The sequence below is a fragment of the Nelumbo lutea genome, chromosome 6 (assembly GCF_056320005.1).
Source record: "Nelumbo lutea isolate HS-2025 chromosome 6, American lotus-T2T, whole genome shotgun sequence".
Taxonomy (NCBI): Eukaryota; Viridiplantae; Streptophyta; class Magnoliopsida; order Proteales; family Nelumbonaceae; genus Nelumbo; species Nelumbo lutea.
Window position 1 is genome coordinate 50997972 of NC_142689.1, and position 11814 is coordinate 51009785.

General features: G+C 39.4%; 1 non-coding gene across 1 annotated transcript; it reads left to right on the top strand.

Annotated features, from left to right (window-relative positions):
• Window positions 1-10409: 10409 nt before the first annotated feature.
• Window positions 10410-10514, top strand: LOC148848873 (small nucleolar RNA R71). The gene has a single exon (XR_016101614.1). It is a non-coding gene; the product is annotated as a small nucleolar RNA R71 (small nucleolar RNA).
• Window positions 10515-11814: the final 1300 nt, after the last annotated feature.

An 11814-nucleotide genomic window follows, 5' to 3' on the forward strand; every position in this document is an offset into this window, starting at 1 on the left:
ACCTCCAATTAATAATCAAAACAAGAGATCTACTTGGGAATCCAGACCTCCAGTTTGTTATGGCTATGGCCAAGAAAGTTACTTGGTGGAAGCCACAACCAGTGAGGAGGATCCCGTGACTTATATGGAAGCTATGTTTGACATTGATTCCTTGAAGTGGGTAGATGCCATGAAAGCCGAGATGGACTTAATGGAGGCCAATGGAGTGTAGACTCTGGTAGATTCCCCCCTAGGGTAAAACATTTGGTTACAAATGTATTTATAAGAGGAAGAAGGGCCCCAATGGTAAGGTTGAGACCTACAAGGCTTATCTTGTAGCAAAAGGGTACACTCAGAAAGAGGGAATCGATTATGAGGAAACCTTTTCATCCGTAGCCATGCTTAAATCCTTTAGGATCCTGCTAACTATATCAGCATTCCATGACTACGAGATTTGGAAAATGGATGTCAAAACCGCATTCCTTAATGTAGATCTTACTAAAGATATTTATATGCAGCAACTACAAGGTTTCATAGCTGCAAGTCAGGAACACATGGTGTGTAAACTCTACCGATTCATATATGGACTTATTTAAGCTTCTAGGAGCTGGAACATCCCGTTTGCCTCTAATATCAAATAGTTTGACTTTGAGCAGAATCTGGAAGAGCCCTGTATTTACAAGAAGATCAGTAAGGATAAGGTTACGTTCTTAGTTCTGTTTGTAGATGACATTCTACTCATTGAGAATGATGTAGGAGTGTTAACTATGGTGAAAGTATGGCTTTCGCAACAATTCTCCATGAAAGATCTTTGGGATTTCGATTTGTACCTAATTAGACATAATTGCAAATGGGAGCTGTTAGAAAGTGTATGCCCTTAGCTCCAATCAGCAGGATGGACATTATGACATTTATTGTAAATGAATAAAGCACATATTTCATTCATGTTATTGTGGTGTGTTTCTGTGTAATAGCCTTAAACTAGACACACATGAGACTCATGTTAGTTTAGAATCTTCACATTCGTTGGATAGATTTGGGGAGATTTATCTTGCCAAGGCTAACACTGATGCACTGCCAAGTTGGTTGGAGTGGCTTGTCTCAGCTGCTAGGGTGAGACCTAAGGTACATGTAGTGTGGGTTTTCTTGAAACCCTGAACCAAACCTAAATTCCAGTATTGACCTAGACCTTGGATATAGATGGGCAAAACTGGAATGTTACACCTGACCCCTATGTTAGACAATGTATGCCCTTAGCTCCAATCACCATGATGTACATTATGACATTTATTGTAAATGAATAAAGTACATATTTGACTCATGTTATTTTGGTATATTTTTTTGTAATACCCATAAATTGGACACATATGAGACTCAGGTTAGTTTAGAATCTTTACAACCATTGGATAGATCTCAGGAGATATATCCTGCCAAGGCTAACACTGATCTGCTGCCAAGTTGGTTGGGTGGCTTGTCTTAGCCGCAAGGGTGACACCTAAGGTACATGTAGTGTGGGTTTTCAAGAAACCATAAATTGGACCAAAATACCTGTATTGCCCTGGACCTTGAAGATAGATGGGCAAAACTAGAATGCTACACCTAACCCCTAAACTCGATTATGATATTGCACTTGGTGTCGGATTGGGCTATCTTTGAGGTGCCAATCGGTGAGATCCTTAGAGGGGGTCAAAACTTGGGTATGTTGGGACAGTCTAAGAATTCATCTGCGTGGGTAATCATAGTGACAGGATCATCCCCTTTGTCGAACAAAGTGAATGATCAGAAAAATGCACTCTCTCTGATGTAAACCTAAACTTCCGGTAGTGGATTTCAAATGTTTTTGAAAAATGGTTTTGCAAAATATATTTATATAGAGATATACTTATATATATTATGGTTTCAAAATGTTTGCAAAAGGTTTTAAATCCCATAATCCATGTGAGTGGAGAGTGCAGCACTGTACTGTGCAACCAAGGGAGAGGTCATCTCTTGTCGAGTAGTGTTTGATCATTAAGTGTTGAGAGGTTAAGTGTAAGACCATTGAGGGTTATACCAAATGGGCTAATTTTGCATCTGCCCACAGTCCTTGAGCCTTCATAAGATGGCAGGACCCAAGGGCCACTTAGTGTAAATGTTGGGACCATTAAGAACACATGGTGATGGACTTAGGGGTTCACTGTATTCAGCATAGAATTCGACCAGGCCTTCTAACAGAGGCTAGGCTGAACCCATGTGGCTGATGTATAGATCTATGTCAGAGTCCCACGCCAAACGAAGAGAGCCAAGCTAGCTAGCATTAAAAGGAAGTGAACCTGAAAGCTTAAGGGGCCAAAAGCCCATTTCAAAATGGGTTAATTGGATTAATTAAATAGGGGGCAGATCTGGGTTTGGATCAGTAGATAAGGATGAGGATAACTCTTATCCACGTAAGGAGTCCAGATCCAAATAAATATTTGGATCAGTAAACTCCTAATTTGATTAGGAATAAGCTGATTTTAACTGAAGATAAGATAAGGGATTATCCTTATCACTTAAAGTATCTAGATCCAAATAAAGATTTGGAACAGGAAACTTCTAATTAGATTAGGATGTTGTCTCTTTAAGGTTATAAATAAAGAGCAGGGTGGACCGTAAAAAGACACCAAATACAACACAGAGAAAAGACAACTCAGTTAGACTAATCTTGCCTTCAGTTCCTTTTCTTCCTGCTCTTGCCGCCCTACCTTGTTCGATCTCCAGTTCTTGGATCTGGTCATGATATGATCCTTGTTTCTTGCTAGAAAAAAAATTTGAAGTTGTGCTCACTACCCCATTCGGTTCCTACTGAAGAATCACAAGTTCTTGGTGAAGAACTACCTATTGATCCTGCCTCATCCTAAGATGTGTCTTCAGTGGTGGGAGGATTTACTACACTCTTTGGGTGTGAACACCGACGTTGGGATGAGCTTTTTGTGTGGATTCCGTATCAGGTATATCTCTCCCTAATCTTGGTCTCAGATTTGGTCCAGTTTGGTTACAAGAATGAACCTTGAAAATGTAGTTTTCTAAATTGTGAATAGGATTCTTAGATGGGAGTAAAGAAATTTTTGAAATTTTGCCCATCCTTTCTACAAGGTTCGTCTGTCCATACGATGGATCTCCCATCCCTTCACCCTAAACTCGATTATGATACTGCACTAGGTGCCGGATTGGGCTGTCTTTGATATGCCAATCAATGAGATCCTTAGAGAATGTCAAAACCTGGGTATGTTGGGACAGTCTGAGAACTCATCTGAGTGGGTAATCATAGTGACAGAATAATCCCCTTTGTTGGACAAAGTGAATGATTGGGAAAATGCACTCTCTCTAATGGAAACCTAAACTGCCGGTAGTGGATTTCAAATGTGTTTCAAATTTGGTTTTACAAAATATATTTATATATATTATGGTTCTACAAAATGTTTGCAAAAGGTTTTTATTCCCAAGATCCATGTGAGCAGAGAGTGCAGCATTGTACCTTACAGTCGAGGGAGAGGTCCTCTCTTCTCGGGTAGTGTTTGATCATTAAAGGCTGAGAGGTTAAGTGTAAGACCATTGTGGGTTATACTTGATGGGCTAATCTTGCATCTACCCATAGTCCTTGGGCCTCCATAAGATGGTTGGACCCAAGGACCATTTAGTGTAAATGTTGGGCCCATTCAGAGCCCATGGTAATGGACTCAAGGTTTCATTGTATTCAGCAGTGAATTCGGCCAAGCCTTATAACAGAGGCTAGGTTGAACCCATGTGGCTGATGTGTAGATCAATATTAGGGTCTCATGCCATACAAAGAGAACCAAGCTACCCAGCATTAAAAGGAAGTGAGACTGAAAGCTTAATGGGCCTAAAAGCCCATTTCGAATTGGGTTAATTTAGATTAATTAAATAGGGGTGGATTTGGGTTTGGATCAACAGTTAAGGATAAAGGATAAGTCTTATCCACTTAAAGAGTCTAGATCCAAATAAATATTTGGATCAGGAAACTCCTAATTTGATTAGGAATAAGCTGATCATGAACTGCAAATAAGATAAGGGATTATCCTTATCACTTAAAGAGTCCAGATCCAAATAAAGGTTTGGATCAGGAAACTCCTAATCGGAGTACGAGGTTGTCACTTTAAGGTTATAAATAGAGAGTAGGGCAGACCTAAAAAAGACACCAAAAAATACAACACAGAGAGAAGATAACTCAGTTAGACTAATCTTGCCTTCAGTTCTTTTTCTTCCTGCTCTTGCCACTCTATCCTATTCGATTTCCAGTTCTTGGATCTGTTCAAAATTTGATCTTGATATTGTTTCTTGCTAGAACAAAACATTTTGAAGTTGTGCTCACTACCCCATTCGGTTCCTGTTGAAGAATCACAAGTTCTTGGTGAAGAACTACCTGTTGATCCTGCCTCATCCTAAGATGTGTCATCTTCAGTGGTTGGAGGATTTACTACACTCTTTGGGTGTGAACACCTACATTGGGAGGAGCTTTTTGTGTGGATTCCGTATCAGGTATATCTCTTCTCCCTGATCTTGGTCTCAGATTTGGTCCAGTTTGGTTACAAGAACGAACCTTGAAAATGCAGTTTTTTAAATTATGAATAGGATTCTCAGATGGGAGTAAAGAAATTTTTGAAATTTCACCCATCCTTTCTACAAGGTTCGTCTGTCCATACGATGGATCTCCCATCCCTTCACCCTAAACTCGATTATGATACTGCACTAGGTGACGGATTGGGCTGTCTTTGATGTGCCAATCAATGAGATCCTTAGAGAATGTCAAAACCTGGGTATGTTGGGACAGTCTGAGAACTCATCTGAGTGGGTAATCATAGTGATAGAATAATCCCCTTTGTTGGACAAATTGAATGATTGGGAAAATGCACTCTCTCTAATGGAAACCTAAACTGCCGGTAGTGGATTTCAAATGTGTTTCAAATTTGGTTTTACAAAATATATTTATATAGACATATATTTATATATATTATGGTTCCACAAAATGTTTGCAAAAGGTTTTAATTCCCAGGATCCATGTGAGCAGAGAGTGCAGCACTGTACCTTGCAGCCGAGGGAGAGGTCCTCTCTTCTCGGGTAGTGTTTGATCATTAAAGGCTGAGATGTTAAGTGTAAGACCATTGTGGGTTATACTTGATGGGCTAATCTTGCATCTACCCATAGTCCTTGGGCCTTCATAAGATGGTTGGACCCAAGGACCATTTAGTGTAAATGTTGGGCCCATTCAGAGCCCATGGTAATGGACTCAAGGTTTCATTGTATTCAGCAGTGAATTCGGCCAAGCCTTGTAACAGAGGCTAGGTTGAACCCATGTGGCTGATGTGTAGATCAATATTAGGGTCTCATGCCATACAAAGAGAACCAAGCTACCCAGCATTAAAAGGAAGTGAGTCTAAAAGCTTAATGGGCCTAAAAGCCCATTTCAAATTGGGTTAATTTAGATTAATTAAATAGGGGTGGATTTGGGTTTGGATCAGCAGATAAGGATAAAGGATAAGTCTTATCCACTTAAAGAGTCCAGATCCAAATAAATATTTGGATCAGGAAACTCCTAATTTGATTAGGAATAAGCTGATCATGAACTGCAAATAAGATAAGGGATTATCCTTATCACTTAAAGAGTCCAGATCCAAATAAAGGTTTGGATCAGGAAACTCCTAATCGGAGTAGGAGGTTGTCACTTTAAGGTTATAAATAGAGAGTAGGGCAGACCTAAAAAAGACACCAAAAAATACAACACAGAGAGAAGATAACTCAGTTAGACTAATCTTGCCTTCAGTTCTTTTTCTTCTTGCTCTTGCCACCCTATCCCATTCGATTTCCAGTTCTTGGATCTGATCAAAATTTGATCTTGATATTGTTTCTTGCTAGAACAAAAAATTTTAAAGTTGTGCTCACTACCCCATTCGGTTCCTACTGAAGAATTACAAGTTCTTGGTGAAGAACTACCTGTTGATCCTGCCTCATCCTAAGATGTGTCATCTTCAGTGGTGGGAGGATTTACTACACTCTTTGGGTGTGAACACCTACGTTGGGAGGAGCTTTTTGTGTGAATTCTGTATCAGGTATATCTCTCCCTGATCTTGGTCTCAGATTTGGTCCAGTTTGGTTACAAGAACGAACCTTGAAAATGCAGTTTTCTAAATTGGGAATAGGATTTCCGAATGGGAGTAAAGAAATTTTTGAAATTTCGCCCATCATTCCTGTAGGGTTTGTGACGGGTTTGTCGAAGCCCTCAAAATTAGTATTAGTCCCACAATAAAATATTTGTAGTAAAAGTGGTACTAGGTCGAATCCCACTGGGAGCAAATCAGTAATCTCTTAGCCGAATGGATAAAGTAATTATGTGGAAAAATTTAATAACTAAAATTAAATGAATAACAAACTAAACAAACAAGAGAAAAATCAATCTTACCGAGTTCTGGTTCAAGGGTTCGGGTTGAATCGATTGGCCATCGATCCTAGGTACAATTTAGCATTCTTGCAATTCAAGCATTTAACCTTAGATTTACTAGGATAGTCATAATAAACCTTGTATTTTCCTAATTTAGTTGACCAAACCCAGCATTCGATCAACACTTTTCACCACTCAACTAGGTACAATAGCGTTCCATGTTAAACAATGATAGCATTAAGATTTGTGAAAACAGTTAAACCAAAATAACAATAATTGAGATAGCTGCAATTATTGAATTTTGTTCCATCGATTCCTTTAGGTTGAACCATGATAAAATGTTGGTCAAAGGCTGTCAAGAACAATTGACCCAAAAAGATATCAACCTAATTGCTACTTGTACCATTATTCGTGACAATTACGGATCACCGAAATCATGGATAACAATAGGAAAATCAACATTAATTCAGTTTGTCAAACTAATTAACATTAACATCCAATAAAAATATGCACAAGAATCAATGAATACTTGAACTAGAAAGCAAGAAAATAAAATAACTACAGAACCTCACAATGACACGATCGAACCTCCCCCCTTGAACCAGAAAAAGAAGCTTAGCTACTCATGATCTGCGCAATCTCCATACTTTCCATAGCCGAACTACCTTCTTGAGCTCCTTGGCCTCTTGATGATCTCTTGGATCTTGGAATGAGTGATGCTAGAACTGGTTCGCCCCCCTCTTTATATAGCCAAAGGAGAGGGCTGTTTTCCAACTCCTTCTAGGAGATCATCTTATCTTTAGGGAGTCTTGATCTTATCTTCTTTGAACTAATCCTATCCTATCTCTTATCTAATCCCCAACCTTCTTATCCTTATAGGATTACATTCAAAGTTTAGATCTAATAAGACTCTCTCCCTCTTGGGAGATTACATTCGAATTAGGACTCTAGACTCTTGTATCCGAGTTGGGCTTCTCTGCTACTTGGGCTGCTTCCAGGTTCTTCTACGAGTTGGGCTTCAGCTATTAAATGGGCTTGGCTGCGACGTTGCTCTGACTTCGGGCCCGGTTTCGTACTCGATGTGGACCGAATCAATCAAAACCCAAAACATAAAAGTTGTGGGCCTTTTGTTCTTCTTTCTAACTCTTATTGAATTGCCTAATTCGGAGTCCGGAATTGTGAGTTAGGCTCAGATCACTGACTATTGCCGAAACTATGCAAAATCACCCGAATTGGCATGTTTCCTTCCAATTGCCTTCTTTATTGCCCTGAATCGAAATACAAGAGTAATGAGTGCATTTAAATGTTAAAATAATGAAAAAGATGAAAATTAGGGGACAAAAATAGGGTTCTTTTCCGTCTCATCAAATCCCCCCACACTTAATCTTTGCTCGTCCTCGGGCAAGGCAAAAACTCAAGTAACACAAAAGAAACCAACTACTGATTTTCAATATTTCTTTTTCTCTACATGAGGCCTGGTTCATCGCATACTTTAGTTCAGACTTGGTAACCTTTCCCTTTTCATCTCTTTCTCCCCTTTTTCTTGTCCAAGAGTGATCGCAAATCACCATTTCTCATGGTCCCAAGTTAAATCGATAGTCAAGGAGACAAACCTTCCAGGGCTGGAACTCCTTGGACTGCATGGGTGCTCATTGCTTTTATCAAACCAATTCATCCAGATGCAATTACTTTTCTTTGAATCAAAACAAGGTGTGCTTATTTCCATAAGCTTGCTATGTATCACATCTCCACCACTTAGTGTGAATTCCTAGGATCTGAAGGTGAGAATGGGGTTGGGGTTCTAGGGTGAGTGCATTTTATGCTCCATCTCACCCTTGCCTTCTTTTCAAGATGTGAGTGCATTTTATGCTCCATCTCACACTTGCTTTCATTTCTAGATGTGAGTGCATTTTATGCTCCATCTCACATTAGTCACGATTTTTTTTTTTTTGCACAAGAATCACAGGGTTTCACTGCCTGATCCATGAATTCATTGATCGTGGTCTCTATATGCCTAACACAGCAAGTTCTAGAATAATCAACCCATGTTTGACAGATAATTATGTGAAAATCAATCAAACCCTTATGCATCTTGCCTATTGATCGATTAAAATCATGAGGATGCAGCCAAGAAAGATTCAGTTAGTCATGCTTGCATCCTATCTTATCTATTCAGCCTAAGCACATGATTCTTGATAAGTTGAAATCGTTCAAGGATAAGTTTTCGGGAGCAGAAATTTTAAGAAGGTAAGGTATCCCAAATTTCCATCAGATTTCCCTAATCCCCCCACACTTAAGTTATACATTGTCCCCACTATATGTGATTATGCATAAAGTAGAAGGATTTGGGGGTACTTCCCTGTTTGTCTTGTTGGGTTCCTACTAAACACAAAAATCAAAACCAAACAAAATAACAAATTAACTAAACATAATGGGTTGCCTCCCAGAAGCACAATTGTTTAACGTCATTATGCTCGACGTCCTCCTTTGCTACTTTAACTCTCGTGGTTGCAGCTTTCGGTGTGCTCCCCTTCCATCCATCATGGGCGGGTTCAAATTTGGAATAGGGGCCTTGTTATCCAATTGTGCACTCGATTCTAACTCCTCATTCATATCTTTTTCAAAAATTTCCTACATAGTTGGATCAAAAGTGTCAACCGAATAGATCGAATGGTCTTTAATTGGGTAATTCATAGCTTCAAAAATATTAAATTTAATAGTCTCTCCATCACATTTGACGGAGAGGGTACCCTCATCCACATCTATTTTGGTCTTGGCCATTTTCATGAATGGTCTGCCTAATAGAAGTGGGGCTGAACTTTTGATCATGTCCTCCTCCATCTTCAAAATGTAAAAATCAACTGGGAAAATTAAACCATTAACCTGCACCATTACATTCTCAACAATCCCTTCTGGGTAGGCGTTAGAATGATCAGCTAATTGGATAATAGTTTTAATTTCCCATAAAGGACCTAATCTCAAAGCATAGTAAATCGACTATGGCATGACATTGATAGATGCACCTAAGTCTAGCATGGCATGCTCGATTCGCTTACTGCCAATCACACAAGGTAGGGTGAACATACCTGGATCAGCATGTTTTTCTGGTAAGGTCCTCTTGATCACGGCTGAAACGTTCTCTCCAACTCCTACCTTAATGGGGCTTTTGTTTGAGTCCTGTACCTCCTCTTCCTCTTGTATTTTTTCCACCTTCCTTGGTGAGGTGGGTTCTAGCTGCAGTTCCTTCCCGCTTCTCATAACCATTGCACTTACATTTTCCTTGGGGTTGACTACCGTTTCTAATGGTAGTTTCCCGGAGCTTTGCGCCTCCAACTTACTAATGGAAGTGGCAAGTTGGATGATTTGGTTCCCCAAATTCTGAATGCTTGCTCTTGTTTCCTATTGAAATTGCTGAGTATTAGTAGCTAGAGCCTTAACTATATCTTCTAATGACGTACCTGAATTCGGGGGTTGGCCTTGCGCTGTGATGGGTGTTGAAAACCGGGGCTATCGACTAAAAAAATGAGGCTGATATTGCTGCTGTCCTCCTGGGTTTCTGTAGCTTAGATTTGGATGATCTCTCCACCCCAAATTGTAGTAATTGGAGTAGGGATCATACTTTCGTTGGGGCTGCCCTGGGAATCCTCCTACGACATTTACTTGCTGCATCGATCCATCTTGTAACGATGGACACATGTCCATAGGATGACCATGGATCGAACAGATACCACACACCCTAGCAGTTTGTAATTGTCCTGCAGCTAGTTGCCTAACCAAAGTAGTTAAGTCAGAAATCTGGTTTTCTAAATTTGCATGGCTTACCTCGTTAACACTTCTAATGGTACCTTTTGTCCTTGTACCGAATTGCTGAGAATTTTTGGCCATATTGGAGATTAATTCCTTGGCCACTTCAGGTGTCTTGTTCACTAGAGCTCCTCCACTGGCTGCATCGACCATACTTCTACCCATGGGCTGAAGCCCTTCATAGAAGTATTGGATTAACAATTGTTCAGGAATTAGGTGGTGGGGACAACTAGCAACAAATTGCTTAAACCTTTCCCAATATTCATATAATGTCTCACCACCAAACTGCCGAACTCCACATTTCTTTTCTCATATTTGTAGTCCGGGACGCAGGAAAATATTTATCTAAAAATATCCTATTCATTTCAACCCATGTGCGTACAGAACCGGGAGGGAGAATATACAGCCAATCCTTTGCTTTATCTCTTAAAGTAAATGAAAAGGCTATGAGTTTTACCTGGTCCTCGGTCATACCGTGGGGTTTCATGCTTGATTAGACGACATGAAATTCCTTTAGATGTTTGTGAGGGTCCTCACTTGGGAAACCATGAAACAGAGGTAATAATTGAATCAAACCAGATTTGAGTTCAAAGGCTACCTCAAGAGTGGGGTACGTGATGCATAAGGGATGTTGGTTCATAATTGGTGTAGCCAACTCCCTTAATGTCCTCTCTCTGTCAGCCATTCTTTCTACTTCTTCGAAGATGGAAAAATCACAAGTGAGTAGATCGATATCTGAGTTCACCCTTTTAGGTGAGCGATCCTTTCTTTGCTTCGCCTCCTTCCTTAAACGACGGGTGGTCCTCTCAATTTCGGGGTTGTACTGAAGTTCACCTCATTGAGAAGCACGAGTCATAAATAAGAAGATTAACAAAAGAAGGTAATAGCTAAGAAATTAACATTGCTCCCCGGCAACGGCACCAAAATTATGGCGGTTTGTCGAAGCCCTCAAAATTAGTACTAGTCCCACAATAAAATGTTTGTAGTAAAAGTGGTACTAGGTCGAATCCCACTGGGAGCAAATCAGTAATCTCTTAGCCGAATGGATAAAGTAATTATGTGGAAAAATTTAATAACTAAAATTAAATGAATAAAAAACTAAACAAACAAGAGAAAAATCAATCTTACCGAGTTCTGGTTCAAGGGTTCGGGTTGAATCGATTGGCCATCGATCCTAGGTACAATTTAGCATTCTTGCAATTCAAGCATTTAACCTTAGATTTACTAGGATAGTCATAATAAACCTTGTATTTTCCTAATTTAGTTGACCAAACCCAGCATTCGATCAACACTTTTCACCACTCAACTAGGTACAATAGCGTTCCATGTTAAACAATGATAGCATTAAGATTTGTGAAAACAGTTAAACCAAAATAACAATAATTGAGATAGCTGCAATTATTGAATTTTGTTCCATCGATTCCTTTAGGTTGAACCATGATAAAATGTTGGTCAAAGGCTGTCAAGAACAATTGACCCAAAAAGATATCAACCTAATTGCTACTTGTACCATTATTCGTGACAATTACGGATCACCGAAATCATGGATAACAATAGGAAAATCAACATTAATTCAGTTTGTCAAACTAATTAACATTAACATCCAATAAAAATAT